The following is a 25,368-nucleotide window of genomic DNA, read 5'->3' as shown; positions in this document are numbered from 1 at the left end:
AGTCCATAGCAAGGTCAATTCTAGCTAAACCTAACGGTGGGTGGGATGGGAAAACCGCTCAGCTGCTGGGCGAGGGGGAAAAGAGAGCGGTCCCTAGGCATGCCTGGCCTTAAGTAGCCTAGGCCGCGCCTCCCCCGCCCGCCAATTGGCGGACTGGGTTGCAGGCACGCCCAGGGATTCCCCAACTCTCGTGGGGGCAAGGGAAGCCCCCGCGAATGTGGGAGGGTCCTGCCCACAACACCCTCTCCTCCGCAGACTCGGAAAGGGCTTTGCTGCATTTGACTCCCTCCATGGCCATTGGGGTTGGGTCTGCTCTGCCTGGTCTCACCTCCTCTTCCTCTGTCAGAGTGTCTGTCTGAGCATGCAGGCAGGTGGGCTCCTAGCCACTCCCAGCCAGAGTGGATATAGATTGCATTTGCTCCCCGATGGGCCTGGACCCTTGCCGGGGGCCAACCTGTCCAGCCCATGGCAATGGCCCTGATAATGAATGAATGTTTGGAGTACATTTCCAGGTTAGGGAAATGTGCTTTTGAGGTTTCCTTGAGCCTTGGCACTACTCTATTTACAAATTAACCACTGCATTGTGACTCTACCCTGACATGGCAGGAAGGACTAGGCTATCCAATGCACTGAGAGAGAGAAGATCATCACAGAATCATAGAATCGTAGAGCTGGAAGGGACCCCATGGGTAATCTAGTCCAAGCCCCTGCAATGCAGGAATCACAGCTAAAGCATCCCATGACAGATGGCCATCCAACCTCTGCTTAAAGGTAAAGGTAAAAGGACCCCTGACCATTAGGTACAGTCGCGGACGACTCTGGGGTTGCGGCTCTCATCTCGCTTTATTGGCCAAGGGAACCAGCGTACAGTTTCTGGGTCATGTGGCCAGCATAACTAAGCCGCTTCTGGCGAACCAGAGCAGCACATGGAAACGCTGTTTACCTTCCCGCTGGAGTGGTACCTATTCATCTACTTGCACTTCGTGCTTTCGAACTGCTAGGTGGGCAGGAGCAGGGACCGAGCAATGGGAACTCACCCCATCATGGGGAAGCCACAGGCTCTGTGGTTAAACCCACAGCGCCACCCGTGTCCCTAACCTCTGCTTAAAAACCTCCAGTTAAGGAGAGTTCACCACCTCCCAAAGGAGTCTGTTCCACTGTCGAACAGCTCTTACTGTCAGAAAGTTCTTCCTGATGTTTATTCAGAATCTCCTTTCTTGTAATTTGAATCCATTGGTTCGAGCCCTACCCTCCAGAGCAGCAGAAAACAAACTTGCTGCATTTTCCATGTGACAACCCTTTAGCTATTTGAAGATGGCTAACATTTCTCCTCTCAGTTTCCTCTTTTCCAGGCTAAAGATATCCAACTCCCTCAACCATTCCTCACAAGGCTTGGTTTCCAGACCCTTCATCGTCTTGGTCGCCCTCCTCTGCACAAGTTCCAGTTTTCAATATCCTTCTTAAATTGTGGTCCCAGAACTGGACACAGGACTCAAGGTGGGGTCTGGCCAAGGCAGAACAGAGAAAGCCAACCTGTTTAGCTTATACAATCAGTTAAGTCAAGTTAAGTTGTCCCATGACAACACTTCATTCTCCAATTTGCTTCCATGATCAAGAAGAACCGTTCTTCCCAGGGAGTTCAAAGCGTGATGAGCAATCAGATAAGCAACTTCAGGGTTATCTTGCAAAATGCAAAGCCAGGTGAAGTTCAGAATGCAGCGCGAGTTAACAGTGACCTTGGGCTGCCAGCTGCACAAACAGAGCATGCCAAATGAATTCGGGTGGGCCAGGAAAACATTTGGTAGGCAGAGTTTGCAAATGAGCAAACACAGCAAGAGTACAGTGTTTTGCACATGACAAAACCTCACATATAAAGAATTCTACTTTTGAAGAGAGGGGGGAAATTGTGCCACAGAAGTGAAAAGGAAGTGTGTTTGCAACTTAAAAAATAAATAAATATGAAAGCTGACTAGTGTGGTCATAGGCTCATTGGGGAGAAGGACTGAAACATGCTATTCTGTACATGTGTGTTCACACACATGGTCTACATGGCATCTGGAACTACTGGCAAACTCAGCATTAAAAAAAATGTCTCCGTAGACTATGTTTTTGTTGTAGCCAGCAGATAACTGCAAGCCTGCCTTGTAGTAGTAAGGGCTTCTTCATTCTACTGTACCCTATACATGTGCCCTTTTCTGATCGTTATTGAAGATGACATCATAGCCAAAAGTGCCTATGACATTGGACAGGCGCAGTTCAGGAAATTTCGGCAAGCAAGGCTGCTTGACCTGTTGAAAGAGATCACAGGTCCAAATCTTGAAGGACTGTTTCCAGCTACTTGGAGAAGAGAAGGAGAGAGAAAAAAAAGATGAAAGAAGATGCTGTTTCAAAAGAGGAGGAACAGAGCACTGATATGAAGAGGGACCTGAATCTGTTCTCAGGACTATTCATCACTTTCCATTCACAAAACAGGAGATCAAAGAGACTTCAAACACAAACACAATCTCTGGCTTTCAGCACCCAGAGAACTCTGGTGCAAAGTCTTACGACGAAGCATCTCTTTTTTTGCAGCAAACAGCGATGCTTGTCCCAAGAGTGATGCAGCAGTTGCTGTTTATTCTCTGTTGGTAAATTTGTGCAACTTTGACACTGCTAGAAATTTTCATGAATGTGCCAAGGTAGGTCTCCTTGCCAGGAGACCAGCAGTCAAGCAAACTGGTATCATGCAGGACGTGCATAAGAAAGACAGCTTGCAGAGAAGTGTTCAAGAGAATAGGGGTGCAAGCATAGAGTGATTCTCTCAGCATGGCTCTTTGCCAACTGACTTCTTAAAAACTGATCCTTAAACCAAGACTGAACTGCTCAAGTAGCTTACAGAGAAAATCTCAATGCGTACCTGCAGAAGCTCATGACCAGCAGAAATTGAAAGCGAGTCATTTTCAAATATCAGCCATTTCAACATGGACGATGTTGTTCCATGCAACTATAAATAAGTCCATTCGAGAATAATGCTCCTAGCTAGTATGGGATGCTGCTGTTTCTGCTGCAGCGGCCCCTCATGGCTGCTCAAGATTCCTGATATAGTCTTTGCCCTTTGAGTCTTTCTGTAGATTCCCACCAAGCTACTGGTGCTGGGCTTTGGTATTGGGAAGAACTATAGACACTAAGCTGCTCTATCGGCTGCCATGAAAGGGGAAGACTGTGGCATAGCCGTCCTTCGTATTCATCCAGTGTCACAATGACTAAATGGAGATGACCAGCTCACAGCATGGGAAATGCAAAATAAAGTGGTGCCTCGCAAGACGAAATTAATTCGTTCCGCACGTCTTTTCGTCTTGCGAGTTTTTCGTCTTGCGAAGCACGGTTTCCCATAGGAATGCATTGAAAATCAATCAATGCGTTCCTATGGAAACCGCCTTCAGACCAGGTCCGGGGACAGTCTGTCCCCCGACCTCTTCTGAAGGCCCCCCCCCCCGCCTGCCTTCCCGGGACAGCAGAGACTTCTCCGCTGTCCCGGGGTGATCTTAAAATGCTGGCAGGCGGCAGCGCTGCTGCCCGCCAGCATTTTAAAATCGCCCCGGGACAGCGGAGGAATTCTCCGCTGTCCCGGCGCGATTTTAAAGCCCCCGGGAAGGCAGGCAGGGGGGACAAAGACTTTTGCCCCCCGCCAGCCTTCAGAAGAGGGCCTGGACCTCTTCTGAAGGCCGGCGGGGGGCAAAAATCTTTTGCTGAGCGGAGAAAAGCCGTCCGGGACAGCGGAGAAACGCGCTGCGTCTAGCGGGTTTTTCGTCTTGCGAGGCGTTCGTCTTGCGGGGCACCGCTGTATGCTTCAAAACAGCTCTTTCAGTATGTGTTAGAGCTAGGCTGAATTAGCTTAGGGCTCATCCACATTGCTGCTTGCCTCGTGCCAAAAAAAACATGGGTCCAAGAGGTTTCCCATTTGCCCTGCCACTTTTCCTGGGGAAACCCTCTCTTTACAGCTGAATCAGACCAAACATCAAACCATGGTAAAGGGCATCAACATTTGCTCTAATTCAGAGGTAAAGAGCAGGTTTTCCCAGGGGAAAGCGGCAGGCAGGACAAGAAGTGTGGACAAGCCCTTTATTATTGTTCTTCTGTTTTGTAATTCCCAACAGTACTTTTCTAATTGTATTTCTTTGCTGGGCTCTTTTTATGCTGCTACTTTTAAGTATTTTAAAATTAAGCTATCTCTTCAATTCTCGTAAAAGCCTTGGTATCAGATCCAGTTCCTTGGCCTCCTGGTGAAACAGCTACTGAGTAATTTTTATGAGCTTGAGGCTCAAACACAGAGAGTCAAGGTTTTTAAGCTCTTGTCCCTGTGAATCTCAAGTGATCGTTAATAATGTCCTCTGGTTCAGAATGGTTGGACTACAGAAGTAGTGGCAGCTGTATTACCTTGTAGTAGGATTGGTTTTCAGCTCTGGTCACTTAAAAAAGGTAAAGGACCACCATGACGGAAGCCAGAGTGCATGGAAACACCATTTACCTTCCCGCCGCAGCGGTACCTATTTATCTACTTGCACTGGCGTGCTTTCGAACTGCTAGGTTGACAGAAACTCACTCCGTCGTTGGGATTTGAACCGCCAACCTTCTGATTGGCAAGCCCAAGAGGCTCAGTGGTTTAGACCACAGCGCCACCTGCTCCTTCTGGTCACTTACCACATGCTAAACCAACAAGGGCCAGCTTCCAGGATTTGGGGACCCCAGTCCTTGACAGACATGGCTGGCTTTGTAATATTTAATGTATTTTATAATATAATGAATCTACTAATTTCTTCTGCTGCTACAGATGAAGATCTTAATCCTACCTATTTCCTCTGTACACTCCTGTTTTGTCAGCATTTCCTGATTCTTTGTTTACCAAGGTATTTAATTCTGACTCTCCAAATCAATATGTAATGCTTTCAATAAAACATTTTTCAACTGGTGTTTTGAGGGGAAGTTATCATTACAGGATGGGGGGAAGCTTTTCTTTTTAATGTGACAAGATAAATGGTATTGACTGCAAAGCAGTGAAGGGATAGAATGTTAAAACAAGCATTATTGTGCATAATTTAAAATTACCCATGAACTTTACTTACTTATTTCTCAGTAAAGGAAGGAAGAACACAACAATGATTTATTTATTTTTTACAAAATATTAAAAACTGCAAGTATTTTAACTTTAAAAGTATGTAAAGAATTTGTGTAGAAGAAATGATAGGGAAGACAAGTTGTTCGTGGGGGGAAAAACCCTACTCTAGCCATGAGACTCTTACTCAGGTGACTATTTTCACCTGCTAGCAATACTAATACTAACCAAGCATATAAGCACATTTGAAACACAGGGAAGTCTCATAGCTCAGTAAAGACACAGTAGAGATTCCTGCATTGCAGGAATAGATGAAACTTGGGGTGCCTTCCAACTCTACGATTCTATGACTCCAAACTACCATGTATGAGGATGTGTGGCAAAAAATAATTGCACGATATAGACTAAGCAATCATGTGATAATGAGCTCTACTGGCTCATTGCTAGAAAAGGAGGAATCAAGAATGGGACACACCAGCAGTACTCCCAGATGGGATGGGATGCGGGTGGCACTGTGGTTGAAACCACTGAGCCTTTTGGGCTTGCCAATCAGAAGGTTGGCAGCTCCTGCCAACCTGACAGTTCGAAAGTATCCCAGTGCAAGTAGATGAATAGGTACCGCTGTGGTGGGAAGGTAAATGGGGTTTCCTTGCGCTCTGGTTTCCGTCACGGTGTCCCAATATGCCAGAAGCAATATAGTCATGTTGGCCACATGACCTGGAAAGCTGTCTGCGGACAAACACCAGATCCCTTGGCCTGAAAGTGAGATGAGTGCTGCAACCCCATAGTCGCCTTAAAGGTAAAAGTTAAAGGGACTCCTGACCGTTAGGTCCAGTCGTGGACGACTCGGGGGTTGCGGCGCTCATCTCGCTTTACTGGCCAAGGGAGCCAGCATTTGTCCGCAGACAACTTCCGGGTCATGTGGACAACATGACTATACCATTTCTGGCAAACCAGAGCAGCGAACAGAAACGCCGTTTACCTTCTTGTCGGAGCGGTACCTATTTATCTACTTGTACTTTGACATGCTTTCAAACTGCTAGGTTGGCAGGAGCAGGGACTGAGCAACGGGAGCTCACCCCGTCATGGGGATTCGAACCGCCAACCTTTTGATCGGCAAACCCTAGGCTCTGTGGTTTAGACCACAGCGCCACCCACATCCCTTGGACTGGACTTAATCATCCAGGGGTCCTTTACCTTTACCCAGTGCTTTTTCTGGGGGTACACATACCCCTAAACATTTTGTGAATCTAAGTTTGGCCCCATTGAGGGGCAGTATTTCAATATTAGGAAAATGAGAGTAGAAAAGAGCACTGCTTTTACCTTTACTCCCAGATCACACAGATAGGCTCAAATCACTTTCAACACTGAAAGACAAGGGAGCTTGAGCAGAACAATTTCTGAGACATTCAGATGTGGGGACAATAACTGGTGAAGAAACAAATGCTTGAACCACTTCTAGTACGGGACTGAATGACACAAGAAAGAAATCACATTGGATCTCTTCTCCAAAGGTTCAGGATGTGTGCTCTGGACTGATTCGAGATGGATGTTATAGAAACTGTTTGTGTCAGAAGAATGAACTGTGTCAACAGCACGGCACAAAAGAGAATGACATTTTTTCAGGTTGCATCAACCAGAAGTCTCACTGCCAGACGTTGGAAATTATACTATAATAACTCAGCTCCGGGAAGACTTCTTTGGAGTGCTGTGCTTGTTTCTGGGAATCCCAGTTCAAAGAGTGCTACAAGACTGGTACTAAACAGCAGTCTAAATCACAGATTCTTTGAGAAACAGCTGAAAGAAATGGCTATGCAAAGTCTCAAGGCTGAAATAGTTAAGGACTAATAAAGCAGAGACATGCTACAAGAGACCCAAGACCCATCTGGTCCAGGTGCTCTCTTCCCCACAGTTTCCTACCACATGCCTTCGAAGAGATAGCTCAGTCGCTAGAGCATGAGACTCTTAACCTCAGGGTTGTGGGTTTGAGCCCCCCGTTCGGCAAAAAAATTCCTGCATTGCAGGGGGTTGGACTAGATGACCCTTGTGGTCCCTTCCGACTCTACAATTCTATGATCAGGGCCGTCTTTAGCATATGCACCGCTGGGGTGCAAAGATCCGGCCAGCACCCCCATATTTTGACACGACTCAGTCATTAGAAAGGGATTCCTATCTACAAAACAACAACAACAATGAGAGCTAAGAAGTTTTAGAAGGCAGGCATTATAGTCTCTTAGGGCTCCTCCCTGATCATGCAGGTGGCCTTTTTCTGCACCTTTTCCAGCTATGCAATACTCTTTTTCAGAAGTGATGGCCAGAACTGTACATAGCACCCCGTGTGGTTTTGCAAAGAAAAATGCGAAAGAACAATGATTCAGCCTATTGGTATCCACCAAAGTTTCTGAGCTACAAGAAGAAAGATTTGACCCAGTCATTAGAAAGGGATTCCTAGCTACAAAACAACAACAACGAGAGCTAAGAAGTTTTAGAAGGCAGGCATTATAGTCTCTTAGGGCTTCTGCAACTCTAAGGTGCAATACACACCATAGCCCCTTTTGTTTGCTAAGTCACTGTAGTGGTATTTTCCAAATATGCAGGTCACACATACAATTCTATGAGTTTGAAGAGACCCAAAAGTCATCTAGTCCAACTCCTGCAATGCAGAAATCTCAACTAAAGCATCCCAGATAGATGTTCCAGGCTTTATTATCTGTACAAACTATCTCACAGTGCAGAGCGTCACAAGTCCATGTCTGCTCAGTCGCTAGCAGAATTGGGGAGTGGGCGGTCCTTATACCTTCCCCAGCATAACAGTCCTGTGACCCCCATCCTTCTCCTCCTCTCTCTGCGCGCAAACCTACTGCGCAACGTGGGCGCTGGCAAAGGGGGACTTGCCTCCCCTCCCCTTTGCTCAGGCTCAGTGTTGAGGCTCTCCCTAGCATCTTCTGATCCCTGCGCCCCTTCCCCACTGGAGGCGGGGCTCAGTGGCGTAGTGTGGGGGGTGCAGGGGGGGCCGGCCGCACCGGGCGCAACATCTGGGGGTTAGGGTTAGGGGGCGCAAATCCACGGGTTAGGGAGTGCAAATCCACGGGTTAGGGGGCACAAATTACTTGCCTTGCCCCGGGTGCTGACAATCCACGCTACGCCACTGGCGGGGCTTCCCTCCTCACCAGAGGAAGAACTGCTTCGCAAGATCTTCGGAGGCTCCCTGTAACACAACTGCTTTTCCACCTCTCGCCTCTGAGCTGATGGCAGTTCCCTGACAACCACCTTCCAAGGGAGCCTGTTCCACTGTTAAACAGCTCTTACCGTCCTAAAATACATATTCTAGGCATTCTTTGGATGTTGTTTGCAGCATGTTTGCCAAAAAGCTTGGCCATGATTAATGCTGCCAAAGCAAAACCAGCAGGGATCAATACCTTTCTCGCAGGTGCAGGCTCCAGCCAGATCTCTCTCTCTCTCTATCCCCACCTCGGTCTCTCCCTCCAGATGCCACAGGGCCAGCCAATAGAACTGAGGGAGATTGCCCAAGAAGACAGAACTGGGCCAAAAGAAAGAAAGCAAAGCCAAGTTTTAGGGCAGGAAGCTGAGCAGGAGCCGGTAGCCTCAAAGGTGAGTCTGGCACCAAGACACAGAAGGAGCTCAGGAAGCGGAAGGGACAAGCAGAATATAAAATGGAAGAATGGTATAAAGAGGTATGGGATGTAGCTATTAGAGATAAATTAACGTGTGCCATTAAGGTAAGGCAGGGAAATATGCAGGAGAAATGATTTTGAGGAGATAATGGAAGGTGTTTGTATAATTTGTGAAAGGGGTCAAACCATCGCAAAAGGTGTTTGAAATTTTTGGAGGTTGGATAGTTACAATGGCATGGTCTCAGCTGTGGGGTGCACATTTTTATTCTTATTTATTTATGATTATTACTTTGTAATATATTTTTAAAAAATGTATAAAATGTAAATTAAAGAATGAATAAAATGGGGGGGGGGAGAAGGTGCTCAGAGACCAGCCATACCCTCCAATATTTCTCTGATGAAAATAGAGACACCCTATTCCATATTAATAATAATTCTAATGTTATTATTTGTGCCCCACCCATCTATCTGCCTTGCAACACATATAACAACATAATAAAATATTAAATATTAAAAAAAAACTATACAGGGCCACCTTCAGGTGTCTTCTAAAGGTTGTCTAGTTACTTATATACTTGGTTCAGGGGTTGAAAATAGGGATGTCCTAAGCAGTGGTGTAGCGTGGGTTGTCAGCACCCGGGGCAAGGCAAGTAATTTGCGCCCCCTAACCCCCAGATGTTGCGCCCGGTGCGGCCGCCCCCCCTGCACCCCCCACGCTACGCCACTGGTCCTAAGGAAAAGTGGGACATTCCGGGATCAAATCAGAAAACGGGACAGCTTATGTAAATCTGGGAGTGTCCTTGGAAAATAGGGACACTTGGAGGGTCTGGACCAGGGGTCAGCAAACTTTTTCAGCAGGAGGCCGGTCCACTGTCCCTCAGACTTGAGGTGGGCTAGACTATATTTGGGGGGGGGCGCGGGAATGAACGAATTCCCATGCCCCACAAATCACCCAGAGATTCATTTTAAATAAAAGGACACATTCTACTCATGTAAAAACACACTGATTCCTGGACTGTCTGCAGGCCAGATTTAGAAGGTGATTGGGCCGGATCTGGCCCCCGGGCCTTAGTTTACCTACCCATGGTCCGGCCCAATTGCCTTCTTAATCCGGCCCGCGGACAGTCCAGGAATCAGTGTGTTTTTACATGAGTAGAATGTGTCCTTTTATTTAAAATGCACCTCTGGGTTATTTGTGGGGCATAGGAATTCGTTCTTTTTTTTCTTTTCTTCCAAAATATAGTCCAGCCCCTCACGAGGTCTGAGGGACAGTGGACCGGCCCCCTGCTGAAAAAGTTTGCTGACCCCTGGTCTGGACCATCTCCAGGCAAGAAACTTACACAGGGTCAAGACTGTATGGTGAACACACAAGGAGCGAGGGGCAGCCCAAGGCCCACTAACTACAAAGGGAAGCAGCAGGAAATAGGGGATAAGCCCCTAACCCAACAGTCAAAAGGATGCCCAGTTGCAAGGCTGCATGCAGCTGGAGGTCTCTATTAACTGAATTTGTTAAATCTGCTTACTCAGATTTATCCAAATAGTCTGAAGACAGAAAAATGAAAATAGATTTAGTACACAAAGAGCCAGCTTTGCCAAAATATCCACAATGCATCCAGAAGAGAGGAACCTCTCACACCCGATCCCAGCAACAGGGCCTCCACATCATGTTCCCTTCCCCAGAGGCCATGAGCAGAGATAGAGAAAAGCAGCTGATCGGAGACAGGAAGGGTGGGTGGGCATCCTGACCCCAGGGGCTTCCTGCTCTACTAAAAAGTATAATCCATGATCAACAAGCATCCACTGGAAAAGGCAAACAAAGCTTTTAAAAATAGCAGCATGAGGCAGAGAGGAGGCTTTTGCTTTTGAGGCACAAAGACACTCAGAAGTTGCAGCTGAAAAGGGAAGGGCAGGCTTGGGGGACTGAGATCAGGGTTTGGAACAACAACAAAAATCCCACTAAAGTAGAGGATGAGGTTGACAATGGATTTGGCCATTGCATGTGACCGTTCCATGCCCTCTCCCGGGAGAGTCTGGTGGACAATGGCTTTGCATGTCAGATACTGAGCAGCAGTGGAAGAACCATCAGTGGAGAGGTGTCAGAAGAGTTATGCTCCTCACAAATGGATCCGCTACTGTAAAATCCCATCCTACCAGATTTCCCTGCAATGTGTTTAACTGAATTGCTCCTTTGACAAGTCTAGATCCAGCCTTAGTAAACGGAGAACCTTCAACAGAAAGAGACTAGCTCCAGGTTCTCCACTCCTGCATGGTAGGTCACTCACTACATATACCCTCCGACATTTCTCCAATGAAAACAGAGACGTCCCAAGGAAAAGTGGGAGATCCCGGTATTAAATCAGAAACCAGGGTGGCTTCTGTAAATCCGGGACTGTCCCTAGAAAATAGGGACACCTGCAGGGTGTGCATTTATACAGTTTCTTGCATGTTGAAATTTAGCATATCATGGGAAGACCAAGACTTAATTCTTCTCCCAACAACTTTTCTATATGGAAGTGTGTGTACACGTGTGTGTGTGTGTGTGTGTGTGTGTGTGTGAGAGAGAGAGAGAGAGAGAGAGAGAGAGAGAGAGAGAGAGAGAGCACATTCCATTGCAGTCTGAAGTGGTACAGCACAAGCACATTTTTGCCCCAGTGAAATTCAGAAAACAGGCTACCAGAAAGTTTAATGGCGGAGTGTTGCGGGAGCAGAGGAAGGAATTTGGGATTGTGCCTAAAATCTCAAGTGATGCGGCACTTAAAATTCAGAGTGGCAGCCGCCAGTTGTGGCTCCCTCACTTGGGGCTAGTTTACAAAGAGGGAAGGAATACACATGTCAAAGGGATAGGATTTCACTGCAACCCAAATAGTGGAATGAACAGCGAGAGGCACCCCTCGGAAAAGCTCCCTTCCAATTGCGACTCAGGCTGAATGGGAGGCATGCTAACCCCACTTTGAAAATACATTTGGGTGTAGCTTATCTCGGTTGTGGGTGCACTGAATGAGTTTAAACGCCAGAGGTCCAGCTCCAAAACGCGCCCACACCCTTCTTGGGAAGGAAAGGAAACAAAAGCTTGGAAAACCCCCTGAAGGCTTGGAACTGGAGACAAAGTGCACCGTTGTTCAAACGGTCAAATTAGATTTTTGTTAAGTTGGGAAACATTGGCCCAAGGAAGGACAAGGGCCACTTTTAGAAAATGGGTGATGCTGGCATAAGGCATTGTCCCAGCTCCACTCCCTCTGGTTCTGCTGCAGTGAATGCTGTGTAGTCTCTACGTATTGCATCCCAGCATCCTCTTCCAATTCATTTAAAAAAAATTGAGAGAAATAAACAACATGTAAGTAAAGTAAAGGCAAAGGGACCCCTGAGCATTAGGTCCAGTCGTGGCCAACTCTGGGGCTGGGGTGCTCATCTCGCTTTATTGGCCGAGGGAGCCGGCATACAGCTTCCGGGTCATGTGGCCAGCATGACTAAGCCGCTTCTGGCAAACCAGAGCAGCGCATGAAAACGCTGTTTACCTTCCCGCCGGAGTGGTACCTATTTATCTACGTGCATTTTGACGTGCTTTTGAACTGCTAGGTTGGCAGGAGCAGGGACCAAGCAACGGGAGCTCACCCTGTCGCGGGGATTTGAACCACCGACCTTCTGATCGGCAAGTCCTAGGCTCTGTGGTTTAACCCATAGCACCACCCGCGTCCCAACATGTAAGTAATATACGAAAAAATAAAATAAGAGTGAGATATAACTAATCCACAATGTGTTTTCATTTTTAGGCATGCCCTACGTAGCAAGCATACACCCTTATTGGCATTTTTAGGTAGTCTAGGGCATACCGTACTTATTGGATGAAGTGGCTGACTGGATTTATTTATTATTTATTAAACTTATATCCCACCTTCCCTCCAAGGTGTTGTACATGGTTCTCTCTCCTCCCCACCCTCCGCACACTCCATTTTATCCTCAAAACAGCCCTGTGAGGAAGGCTAGGCTGAAAGACTGTGACTGTCCCAAGGTCACCCAGTGAGCTTCGCGCTCAAGTGGGGACTTGAACCTTGATCTCCCAGGTCCTAGTCTGGCACTCTGACCACTAGGCCACACTGGCTCTTGTGCAATCCTGGCAATGAGCTCACCATCGCAGTTGTTTTACGAGGAACTGCCGGTCAATGGAGAAGAGTCCATGGGGCGCTGGGGGTGGCAGGTGGGAGTTAAGAGAAAGAACCTAGCTGTTAAAGTATGTGGACAAAGGCATGCGAGAGAGGAGATGAAATGCGGGTAGTGCCCTTTATTTACTTATACACTGCTTTTCAATGACATTCTCCAAAGCAGCTTACAAAAATGACTCATCTGTACGGCTAGAAGCAATAATGATGGTTCTCAGCAGTTAACGTGGGAATGGGGAGGGGGGCTTGCAGCCCCCAAGTATCGATGACCCCCAGGGTTCCCTATCCCTGCAAAAGAGGGATTCAATCACAGCCACAGAATGAAGTCAGCTTCAACCAGAAAAAAACCAAAACTGTCTTCTGCCAGAAAGAAATAATCACCAGCCAAGTCCCCATGGGGAGAACTTTTCTGGGGCAGAGGTGCCACAACTGAAAAGGCCCCCCACTCTCCTAGTAGCCACCTCTTTGACCCAAAGAAGGGCCTCCGAACACACAGACAGGTCCATGTGGAAGAAGGCTTCACTTCAGGCACCCAAGTTCAAAGCTTCCCAGGACCTTAAAAGGGTAACCAGCAACCAGCAGTTTGAACTGAATTTGGAAATGCACCAGCAGTCAGCGAAACTGTTGTAAAACTAGTGAGATATATTTCATTGGCTGGGCCTAGCAAAGTTGGACACAGTCCATCATCTGAGCAGTGTTCAAAGGAAGCCCCACATCCAAAGGATTGCAGTAGGGCCCCCTTCACAACTGATGTGGTTTGCATGTGTTTTATTCTTAGGCTTTTGCATCCATGCTTAAAAGCTGTTTTTATGTGGTTTTATTTTTAGTTACTTTGCGAAACCTGAGCAGCTCAGTACCTCAAAACCTAAGGTCTAGCAAACTCTTTTTTTTTAATGGACAAAAAAACACACTGGCCAAACATTGTCAACACACCCATCTACTGCAATAATTAAAAAATATTTGCAATGCACCATCCGCATGCTAGGTGCTGTTCAAAAGCATCACGTTGATAGACTAATCCAGGCTGCTTGATTTCTGCATCAAAACCTGAGTTGCTCCATAGCTTATTAGTTCAATCCACCCTTTTCCATGCCGTTATCAGGTGCAGTATGAAGCCTGCAAATCGGACAAATGGACAGTGGCTAGCTTACCCAGATGCTAGCATAAGAGCCAGTGGGCTGATAAGGACAGAGCAACTTCAAGAGGAGCTGGCAAGAGAGGAAAGAAGCTGGGCGCTCTTATTTTCAGGGTGGGCAAGCTTGTGGCAGCATTTGAAAGGAGCAGCGTAAGTTGAGCATCGCTCCTTCAAGAGACAGGCAGAGCAACTCTGGCCCTTTCCCCCTATATGGAAGCAATTTTCTCCAAAAATAAACAATTTTGCAGGCTGCTACATGAGAACTTCCTCCTGCTGACAAAGAAATCTGCTGGCAATGATGGGGGAGGAGCGGCGGATGAAACACCAACCCAGTGGGAGAGCAAGGAAGTTCGGTTTCAGCAGCCAGGCTTTTTTCCCAGAGCAGGAAGCTGGGGCGAGTTGGGGGGGGGGGTGACATGCAGGGAAGCAAAGCGTTTGCAAGCAGAGTGGAGCTGAAGCAGCAAAAGTCGAACTTGGGAAAGTGGAAATAGGACTTCCCTTCTGGGGTCAGAAGGAGAGGGAGGGCTGGGCTGCGTGAGTGATCATAAAATCATTGCTTCCGAGGGTCAGTGATAGGAGGCTTTGAAATCTGGTACAAGCAGAACTTGCAAAAATAAAAATAAAAAATCAGTACCCCAAAACCACATACCTAGAGGGCTGCTTGAACCTCCTGTCATGAGAGCAAACTGCTACCCAAATAGCCCTAAATAGATCTGAGTGGTGGCATGCCACAGGCAAGTATGCCTCTGAACACTAGTTGCTAGGAATCACATGTGGAAAGAGTACAGTGGTACCTTGGGTTAAGAACTTAATTCGTTCTGGAGGTGTGTTCTTAACCTGAAACTGTTCTTAACCTGAAGCACCACTTTAGCTAATGGGGCCTCCCGCTGCTGCCGCCATGCAATTTCTGTTCTCATCCTGAAGCAAAGTTCTTAACCTGAGGTACTATTTCTGGGTTAGTGGAGTCTGCAACCTAAAGCGTCTGTAACCTGAAGCGTCTGTAACCCGAGGTACCACTTTAATGTTGTACCCAGGCCCTGCTTGTGGCCTTCCTATGGAAATCTGTTTGGCTGTTGTGAGAACCATAAGCTGAACTAGATGGGCCACTGGCCTGATACAGCAGGATCTTATATTCTCATAAGTTTATGCCTTCTAAAACACAAAACTAAGCATCAGTTCAGGCAGAAAGCAAGCCGCATTCACGTGCTCAAACTACTCAAAGCCAGTCTCCATTGGAGCTCTTTACAGTACCTCTCACTTGATAACAATCCTGCTCACTTTTCTGGTTCTTTCCTTTTCAGTGGAGAAGGTGCCACAACTCTGCAAAGCGGCTTAGCTGGAGATAGCATTCGTCTACAACAGCTCCCACACCAATTGTGATTTTCCGAGAAACTGCCTCCAACAGAACTCATTGCTGAATTCTGAAACTGAACATTTGTTCCTACCACCCCCATTTTCCTACCAACCTTATAGAAGCCAGAATGACAAAGAGCAAAAACAAATGCCAAATGTTCATTTCCATGTAGATACATAAACTCCATGACCTCTGCACAGGACTGGGAAAAGGGTCATTCCACTCTACTGGCAGAAAGACATCAGCCATCTTGCTGGCCGATGTTTCTTGATCTTCCTCAAATTTCTCTGCTGGTTGGGAGCAGTTTCATCACTGGCCGCTTTAAGAAAAACACTCTCCACACCACTTGCAGCTTCAATCACAATGCATTACTGGCAACCTGCTAGTGGTGCAGCAATAATACTGCTAGCACATTTGCAAAGCTAAGCAGTATCTGGTAATGGTTGTCCACCTTGAGGAGCCTCACCAAGAGGGCAATCTATCTATACACACACACACACACACACACACACACATATACAGTATATCAGTTCTGCTTTATGAAGCAGGGTCAGGACCTGAACTCATCACAGTGGAGTTAAGCTGAAATTAGCCAGGAGGTGGATGCTGAGCCAACCTCCTTTCAACAGCCCCAACTCAAGCACCTCCAGCCACTTAGGATATCACTGCCACCAGACAGAAAAGGAGTGAGCTACAGCCACCTTATTGCTCCCAGGAATCCCTCCCAGCAGGCCAGACAGTAATGTTCATGCATTGTCCTTGGGAACAGAAATAGGTCTAGGAGATTTAGGTGCAGGGCTTGCTAATCCAAAGCAACTTTTCCTCCGCTCTTTCTCAGCACAGTCCATGCTTTAAAGCTCCATGTCCAAGTGCCTTTCTTTTTGCCCTAAAGCTTTCCCCATGAAGACCTACTCTTTAAAGCTGAATTGGAGCAAACGTCAACCCTGAATCGATGTTTGCTTTGATTGAGCACCCAAGAGCGGGTTTCCAAGGGGAAAGCTCCAGGGCAAAAATAAAAACCACGTATAGAGATGGAGCAGGGCAAAAGGTCAGTGTGGCTAAGTCCATGGTCACAGGGTTTGTAGTGGCAGCATTGTGAAGGATCTGGCAGCACTGTGAAGTAGCAAAAGGGCTAGTAATCTGCAACTCCTAACATTGCAGAAGAAGTCCTGGTTGTTGGGCGCATCAAAAAGGTTTCTCTCACCTCAATCAGTGCCTCTCCCGTCTCTCTCTCTGCAGCCTGGAGATAAGGCAGCATGCCGATTCCACAAGTATGCCCCTCTCTTGTCCTTCTCTAGCCAGCAGTCCCCGTGTATCACTGTCCCTTGAAAAGAAAATAGGAAAAGGTCATTTCCTCACCTGCAGCTGGTCCAGAGAACTCAAGAGAATAAGGAGGGTGAACCTGGGGCCCTCCAGATGTTGCTGGACTTTAAGTCCCATCATCCCTGAACACTGGCTGTGACTGATGGGAGCTGGAGTCTAACAACATCTCCTGAAGGTCAGTATTCCAAGACAGCAACATTCACCCAATCCTGTAAGAGATCATTTTCCTCTGCCGGTTCAGGCAGAAAGAACATGTCCCCAAACCCTGATCATTCAGCATCCGTTGCTTTAGTTCTGGCTCTGACTAATCCCTGGACTTTAGCTGATGCTTTCTTAAAAGCCCCAAACCTCAAGGATTCTTGAAACCTCAAGCATATTTCTGCCATCCGCCAGCCATCTGGAACTCAGGCCTGCTGCTGATGCTCCCATCAAATTGCTGCACGACTCAGCCTGTCTGGTTTTCATTTCTTGTAACATGGCATTGACAGCATAGAAAGCTTTGATTCTGCTCTGCCACCCAGCCCCAAGGAAGGAACCACAGAGGTCTTCCAAGGAGGAGGTCAGGAATCTGGGATTCATACTCTCTACTTGTAGACACAGCATGGGCTTTGTGTGCAAATTTTGATTGGAACAAAGAAGTTGATCTCGTGTCCAGGAGGCGTCAGTATTTTACCTCTTGGTAAAGCCAGGATTACTTGTGCCTGAGGATAGAAAAATGCATCAACACACATGGAGTCAACTGGACCATTGTCATTGTTCATACGAAAGCCGTAACACTTTCATCAGCTTCAGCCAGTGTGTCCAATGGGAACTGACATTCAACATCTAGAGGGCACCAGGTTGCTGATTTAAAGGAGAATTCCCAAACCTGAGAAAGGCTATCAAAAGGCCTTCAGATCACTAGACATTGTCCAGATCTTTAACTAAGACCAACAACAGAACCACATGATGCAAAAATGAAGCACATGCTAGCTTTTAAATTGTCACCTCACATAGTTTCCTGACTTGGAGCAGCATTTTTAACTTTGATGATTGTCCTACTTGGTGGGACGATCTACTTGGCTCTCAACATGGACCATGTAGTCAGTCCTGGTTCAGTCACACTGAGCAAAGGACTAAAGTTCATTCAGTGACAGCAGGGAGCCAGAGACTAAGAACTCGTTGTAAGCAAGACAGGGCAGAGTTTTGTTTTGTTTCTTTTTATTGAGATTCACTTAAAGACAGGGCAGAGTTTGGAAGCCCCAAGCCACCAATTGTCCAACATCAACAGGAAGCCAGGAAGACCTCTCTGGTTCCACGCATCCCCTGTGTAGCCAGAGGCCCAAACATGACCTGATGCTGGATCCAGGCTTGCAACATTGGCTGGCAATACTTCCCCACCTGCTTTGATATATAACCTCCTAACTTGCAAGAGTCCAAAACAAAAGCCATCTCCAGCTGTTTTTCACCCTCAGGCGCACACTAAGCCCTGGAGTGACCCAAGCAGTCACTCAGAAAGACAATATTGTTCAGCCTGCCAAAAAATCGGATGGGTGAGTCAAGACATGTTGCCCTGTGGATAGAATTCCTTAGCACCATTGTAGAGAGTGCATGCTTTGCATGCAGAATGGCCCAGGTTCAATGCCCAGTTAGATAACCTCAGGAAGCATATGCTGGGGAAAAGAGACCTTGGAGACTGGCTGTCAAGTCAGAGAAGGTAATATTGAGATAGATCAGGGCTGGGAAACTTGTGTCCCTCTTGATGTTGTCAGCTCTCATCAGCCCAAGGCAGCATGGTCAATGCTCAGGTATTATAAACGGTGCGGTAGTCTAGCAGGCTACCAGTTCCACATCCTTGGGTGAGATGAATACAGTCTCAGTATAAGCACAATTGGTTTACCCCAAGCTCTCTTGCACTAGTATTTAAGATACTGGTGTGTATCTCTTTGATTCTACAGTCACCTGGGGCAACAAAATAGCTTGGAGTGACTGTGAACAAATTTTAGGCTGCTGCACAGTACCCCCCCCAAAAAAAAACCATATGGGGCTGAACAGGTTTTTTTTAAAAAAGCTGTGCTTAGTTACATTTTCCTCTCAAAATTAGATTACTGAGTTAATCTTGAACACTGCAGAATTTAAAAGAATAAGATTAATTAGCTGAACAGATTCACATCTGCTTAAACAACAAGTTTAATTAGACTGATGAACAGTGATTTATCTTTCTGATAATCTTTAAATTAAATTCCATGTATCAAGTTGACTATTAATTTATTGCTGCTAATGCTACACCATGGTCAGTGGTAACGATTTTATTATGAAATGGGATGAACATCCGTTATTAGCTTCCAAGCATCACTGCTTAACCAAAAAGAAAAACACAGAGCAGTATCTTGGTGGGTGGGGGTGGTATTTCAGAACTTGGAGAATGTCAGCAGTTCAAAATCTGAAAGGGTGTCGGTACTGCACAACCACAGAGAAAACAGAATCCCACTGAACTGTCTGTTGTAGAAGTGCCATTAAGAGGCAAGTCAAGGCAAATTACATTGGATAAACTAAGCCCAGCTGCTTTTGCTAGAACCAAGGGGCTGCAAGGGATTTGGAGATCACGAACATGCTAGCCACAGCCCTGAAGACTGAGTAGTCAAGAGTGGGGAAACATCCAACAAAGTCTGTGTTGTGGGGAAGCCCCAGGAAACACAACATGTTAGTCCCTGAGCATGAGCGAAACTTCATTCCCATGGCTTTTAAGGACTGCTGTCTCTTGTCCCCTATGGGGAAGCAGCAGGCAGCAAGAATGATGCCTTCTGGCAGGGCATCATATTTGAAAATTCCATGTTCAGCTAATGTTCAGACACAGAACTTTAAGGTGTGACCCTGTGCCCAGAGACATAGCAGAAAAGGAAGTCTGGATGAGCCCTTAGGCTATCTCATCAGTTCATGGCTGGGGCAAAATTTGAGCTAGGAATTTGTTGATTCTTAATTGAGTGCAGGGACACGGGTGGCGCTGTGGGTTAAACCACAGAGCCTAGGGCTTGCCAATCAGAAGGTCGGCAGTTCGAATCCCTGCAAAAGGGGTGAGCTCCCGTTGCTCGGTCCCTGCTCCTGCCAACCTAGCAGTTCGAAAGCACGTCAAAATGCAAGTAGATAAATAGGTACCGCTCCAGCAGGAAGGTAAACGGCATTTCCGTGCGCTGCTCTGGTTTGCCAGAAGCGGCTTAGCCATGCTGGCCACATGACCCGGAAGCTGTACGCCGGCTCCCTTAGCTAGTAAAGCAAGATGAGCGCTGCAACCCCAGAGTTGGCCACGATTGGACCTAATGGTCAGGGGTCCCTTTACCTTTAATTTAGTGCAACCCCATATACATCAACTCAGAAACAAGTCTCACTGAGCTCAATGTGCTAACTACTTAAGCCAGTATAGGACAGCAGCCTCAGTCTCTTCCAGCGGAATTCGACACAGAGGTAAGTGGGGCATTTGTGCTAGTATGAGGTCCACTCATGCAATGGGACTCCCCCCCCATGTTCCCCTAAAGCTGTTCTGGGGTTTCCCCCAACTCTCCAGAGCAGATTTAGGGGGGCTTGGAGAGAGGAGGGTGAGGAAGCCATGTTGCATAAGTGGACGTCATTCTATGCATGCAACAACTTAGTGGAATCCCACCCATAACACTGGAAAGAGTTCTCTTTTGAGCGCATGCTAGAAAGCCAAGATTATTTTACACCAAGAGTAATTGGGACCTTGCAGTTGTTGCTGGACTTCAGGTCCCATAATCTCTGACATTAACCATGCTGGCTGGGACTGATTAAAGCAATATCTGATGGCTCCGTGTTGGCACACCCAAGATTTTACACCTTGAGATAATTTTGTGTAGCTACAACATTGCTGGCCTTGAGATCTCGGCAAGTTCTCAGATTTTGAGATGAGCCAGTCCGTAGTCTCTCCTTCCTAGGGTTGTTAAAGCCACAATATCTACATTCATATATAAATTATGGCATTGTTCCATATGCTGTATAAAGATAAATAGCAGGTGCATGGTACAGGTAGACAATAAAATATATAAGTGTAACAATAATAAGCAAAGAAGGGAAAAAAGAACTAGTTCAATAGCACTGAATTTTCAGATGATTGAACTAAAGTTAATACTTGAATGACATTTATCTTTGCTGTTTGTTTGTACAAGTAAGTGTTCACAATATGCATACTTTTTACGGGTGTGCACCAACCACAAGATTCGACTTGTGTTTCTAACTTTGGGAAGCAGCCCAATCTTTCAGAACCATTCTGTGCCTTTAAAATTCAACTCATTATTGGGGGCCAAATCAGATCTGTTAAAAATGAAGGTCAGTTCCCCCCCTCTCCATTTACTACAGTGGTGAACCTACACACACATTACAGAAATGAATAAAATTTGAGGGCACAGCAGTTCCTCCAGATTAAGGGGTTGCATTAAGCCTGCCAAATTGCAGGCACATAAAGAACCTTTAAAATTAATGGCGTATTGTGGTTTTTGGAAGGAAGGAAGGAAGGAAGGAAGGAAGGAAGGAAGGAAGGAAGGAAGGAAGGAAGGAAGGAAGGAAAGAAAGAAAGAAAGAAAGAAAGAAAGAAAGAAAGAAAGAAAGAAAGAAAGAAAGAAAGAAAGAAAGAAAGAAAGAAAGAAAAGTTCTCATTTATTTTATGCCAGAATTGGATGCAATTTGCAAGCATGATAAACCCTTATGAGGGAATGAAGTCTGCCAAATTTCAGAATGATAGCAGCAAAGAAGACGGAAAGGAAAGGAAAGGAAGAATTATGGCTGCAGGATTCTATTTTATCATTTTGGGGTGGGTACAACAGAAATCATGGAGATGATGGAGGCAAAACGAGCATGGAAGAAAATGTCGGTCCCTCTCATGGACTCTGCTAGTGGTTGATTAAAAACAAAGTTCCCAGAGTGCATTGGAGAATTAGTAAGTCCCTGATCTAACTCAAGATGCCTTGTTAACAGCACAGTCCAACTGAATTATGAAAACTGCCCCTCTATGTGCCCCATAATTTGAAAAGTACACAGGGCCAACACACATCCCTAATAAATATTAATATTGATATTATAAAAGTTAGTGCGAACTTGTCACATGGAACATGGGATATGTTCATTCAAGCGTCTAGGGTTTTAAAAATAAAAATCCAAGCAAGTTTAGGCCTTAAAAAGTATTAACCCGTTCCTTCAATTTAAAAAAAAACAATTTTACAAGCTAAGTCTAGCTACGATACTGTTCTGTGCCTTTCCCCCCAACTCTTCCTCCCAATTCATTTCAGAGAGAAAGCAAGAAAGTCTCTCTTCTTCACAAAGCTGAACAAAGCAACTTAAAACTGTCTTCGAGAAACCCTCGTGAAAAGAAAACTGAAACAATTTTACCACAACAGCAAAACCTGCAGCCATTTGAAACCCCACTGGGGAAAGAAAACCCAAGCCCGAACTTTAAAGCAGAGGGCCAGCTGTTCTATTTATTATTATAAGAAAAAGGGATGAGGGATTGGAGTGTTTCACCTGGTAAGCTTTCTGTGATATTGAACAAAGACAAAAGCACAGTACAAGACAAAACCATATTGTAGGGTGTTCAAAGCCGTTGGAACATCGTCTTCTGCAGACAAGAATAAAAGCAACTGCAAGACCCACATATGAAATACATGCAAAACAACCCCAGAGATTCTCTGGGGATTTGCACCACAGTGTCTGACAAGAAACTCGCGACTTTGACAAAAGTATTCCTAGGATTTACGAACATACAAAATACAAAGCTTTGGCTCAGTGAGTCTGGATCAGGGGTAGGCAACCTAAGGCCCAGGGGCCGGATGCGGCCCAATCACCTTCTCAATCCCGCCCGCAGATGGTCCAGGAATCAGCGTGTTTTTACATGAGTAGAATGTGGCTTTTACCGTATTTTTTGCCCTATAGGACGCACTTTTCCCCCTCCAAAAATGAAGGGGAAATGTGTGTGCATCCTAAGGGGCGAATGCAGGCTTTCGCTGAAGCCTGGAGAGCGAGAGGGGTCGGTGCACACCGACCCCTCTCGCTCTCCAGGTTTCGCGCAGATCTCCGCAAGCCTTGGGAGCCCGGCGGGAGTTCCCGCGGGCTCGCAAGGCTTGTGGGCAGCAGCCTGCAGCTCGAAGCACAGGGCGCACTCCGGAGGGCACCCCGTGCTTCGCGCAGATGTCCGCAAGCCTTGCGAGCCCAGCGGGAGTTGCTTGCGGATAGCAGCCTGTTCTGGGGGGTGGGGTCGGGGGAAGCTTGGGCTTCCCCCGCACCCGCCCCACGGCTGGGGGGGAAAATATTATTTATTTATTTATTCCCCCCCCCCAAAACACGAGATGCGCCATATGGGCCAGTGTGCCCTATAGGGCGAAAAATACGGTATTTAAAATGCATCTCTGGGTTATTTGTGGGGCCTGCCTGGTGTTTTTACATGAGTAGAATGTGAGTTTTTATTTAAAATGCATCTCTGGGTTATTTGTGGGGCCTAGGAATTCGTTCATTTTGTTCCCCAAAATATAATCCGGCCCACCACATGGTCTGAGGGACGGTGGACCAGCCCATGGCTGAAAAAGGTTGCTGACCCCTGGTCTGGATAGCTCAGCTGGTTAGAGGGCTCTATTGATAGTGTTGTCTGCAGTTGCTGTTGTTCAGTGTGCCTTCAACAAGTCTCCTGGATGGCCATAACAGCTATTCTTCATGGCAGTTCAATTACCCCAACTAGATTTGTGCAAGCATGCACTGCACAGATGGGGGCTGTAACTGAATTTCAGTGTGCTGCAGCGAACGTCGGTGCAAAGCCATATCCCCCATCATTTTAGGAGGGCAATTCAGGGGGACCTCTATCACCACCCCACTGACCCTGTCACTTGCCCCCTCCCTGCCGCTGATCCCTTCCTCGTCCACCCCGCCCTCCCTCCACAACCTCCTACCTTTGTCCAGTCCTCCTCCTCCACAGCCTCAGGGGTATGTCAGAAGACACCCCATGGACTGCAGCGGCTTACTGGAAGTTCGCCACGGCCTCAGCTGTGTACAGAGACGCAGACTGGGTCGGATCTGCCTCTTCCCCTACTCCTCCAGCACTGCAGACAAACTTTTGGTGCTGCCATGGAGAAAGGAGGAAGAGGAGGTCAAGGTAAGTTTTCCTTCTGTTTTTTTGATCCTGCACTCTGGTGTGAGCCAACTGACTCATGCCACAGCCCGGAACCAGAAAGCCCCCGTCTTTGGGTCCCTCACTCTGGTGCAACCGGCACAGGGGAACAAAATTGGGGCATTTGGGATCAGAAGTGGCTTCTGTTAATTTGGGGTGTCCCGGTTAAATTGAGACACTTGGGGATTATGCAATGTGAATGTACCTGGACCTGCCAGGTACATAGCTGTCAACGTTTCCCTTTTTTTAAGGGAAATTCCCTTATTCCAAATAGGATTCCTTACAAGAAAAGGGAAAAATTGACAGCTATGGCCAGGTGAAACACCGCAGAGCGTTGCTGTCCTTCTAAGTGCTCTAAAAATGAGGATAAAATCTCCAAATAGTTCCCTCTTGGCACTGCACGGCATACCGACCTCATGTTCTTGGTACGGTCAAATCTAGCAATTCCTGCAGTCCGTCAAAGGTATTTCTAATGACAGGAATATCAAGAATCCACCACGGTATCTCGCCTGGTGTGGGGGAGGCAGCGGTCACACCATCACCCCCTATTCCCCCCCCCAACCTCCAGCCCCGCCTCCCATCTGCCTCCAATATAAATAGACAAGGGTGGGAGGAGAAGGAAGCGGCTGGTGGGAGAGAAAGCCACGAACTACAGTCTTGGTGACCTTTGGCTTTCCGACTTGGAGCTATAGACAACACTTTTGGCAATGTGCCTCCCTGGCTGTCCTCCAGCTGCATCCCTATTCCCCTAGGAGGAGGAGGAGGGATGTCTTCTTCGCCAGGGCCTCGCATCCAGGGCCTCGGAGGGTCGGCAGCTTCAACTGCCACGGCTCAGGGCTATTCTTAGCATCCGAAACGCTAGCGTGGAAAGGAGCCAGAAAGTTTGCAGTACAAAGGCCTGCTTGTCCGAGGAAGAGATGAAAAACAGCCTCCAAAAGCCTGGAGTTTAAGGAGGGATGGGAGAGGTTTGGCCCAGGGTGAAGGGGCGGGAAGAGAAGAGCTTCTGGAAGGAAAACAGAAGAAGAAACATCACAAGGGAAGGGGAGAAAACCAAGAAAAACAAACCCTTCTCAGCAGACGCATGAGTAGCCACACCCCAAAAGCAACCAGAATTCCAGCAAATAATCTTATTCCTCTGGTCCTTGCCTGTGAGTCACTCTTGGCTCCTCCCTAGGAATAAAACTTACCCAGAGGCCTGGAAAAAAAGGACTGTTTGCAAGGTCATGCGGCCCCAAGCCACATGGGAATGCTGAAAGCTGGGTAGGGCCTCTTGCCTTGCTAAAATCACAAGAACCAGGAGTCCAGGGACTGAACCAAATAAAGTTGCCATGTGGTCGGTTTCAAAACAGACGCAGCTGCCCATCACTGTCAATCCTCACTCCCAATCTGTTCATTCCCAACCACTGGGCCATTTTAATTTCTGCTTGTGTCAGTCTTCAGAACTCCACACAGCTAGTTCGTAAAGCTGCTTGTTGCATGGAGGTCTGCAGCCCTGCCTGTGGGAGCAAAAACGCAGAATGAGCGTAAACGCATA

The 25,368-nt window shown here is 46.9% G+C and overlaps 1 protein-coding gene across 4 annotated transcripts in view; it reads right to left on the bottom strand.

Moving 5' to 3' along the window:
• KANK2 (KN motif and ankyrin repeat domains 2) overlaps positions 1-25,368 on the bottom strand; it is a 73,490-nt gene that overhangs the window by 22,701 nt on the left and 25,421 nt on the right. For all 4 annotated transcript variants that reach the window (XM_081893930.1, XM_081893928.1, XM_081893927.1 and 1 more), the window contains one exon: positions 16,578-16,697. The gene's annotated coding sequence lies outside the window, so the exon portion shown is untranslated. The remainder of the gene's footprint in view (positions 1-16,577; positions 16,698-25,368) is intronic.

Source organism: Podarcis melisellensis (assembly GCF_964234715.1).
Source record: "Podarcis melisellensis genome assembly, chromosome: 17".
Taxonomy (NCBI): Eukaryota; Metazoa; Chordata; class Lepidosauria; order Squamata; family Lacertidae; genus Podarcis; species Podarcis melisellensis.
This window is presented reverse-complemented; position numbering and strand designations above follow the sequence as displayed.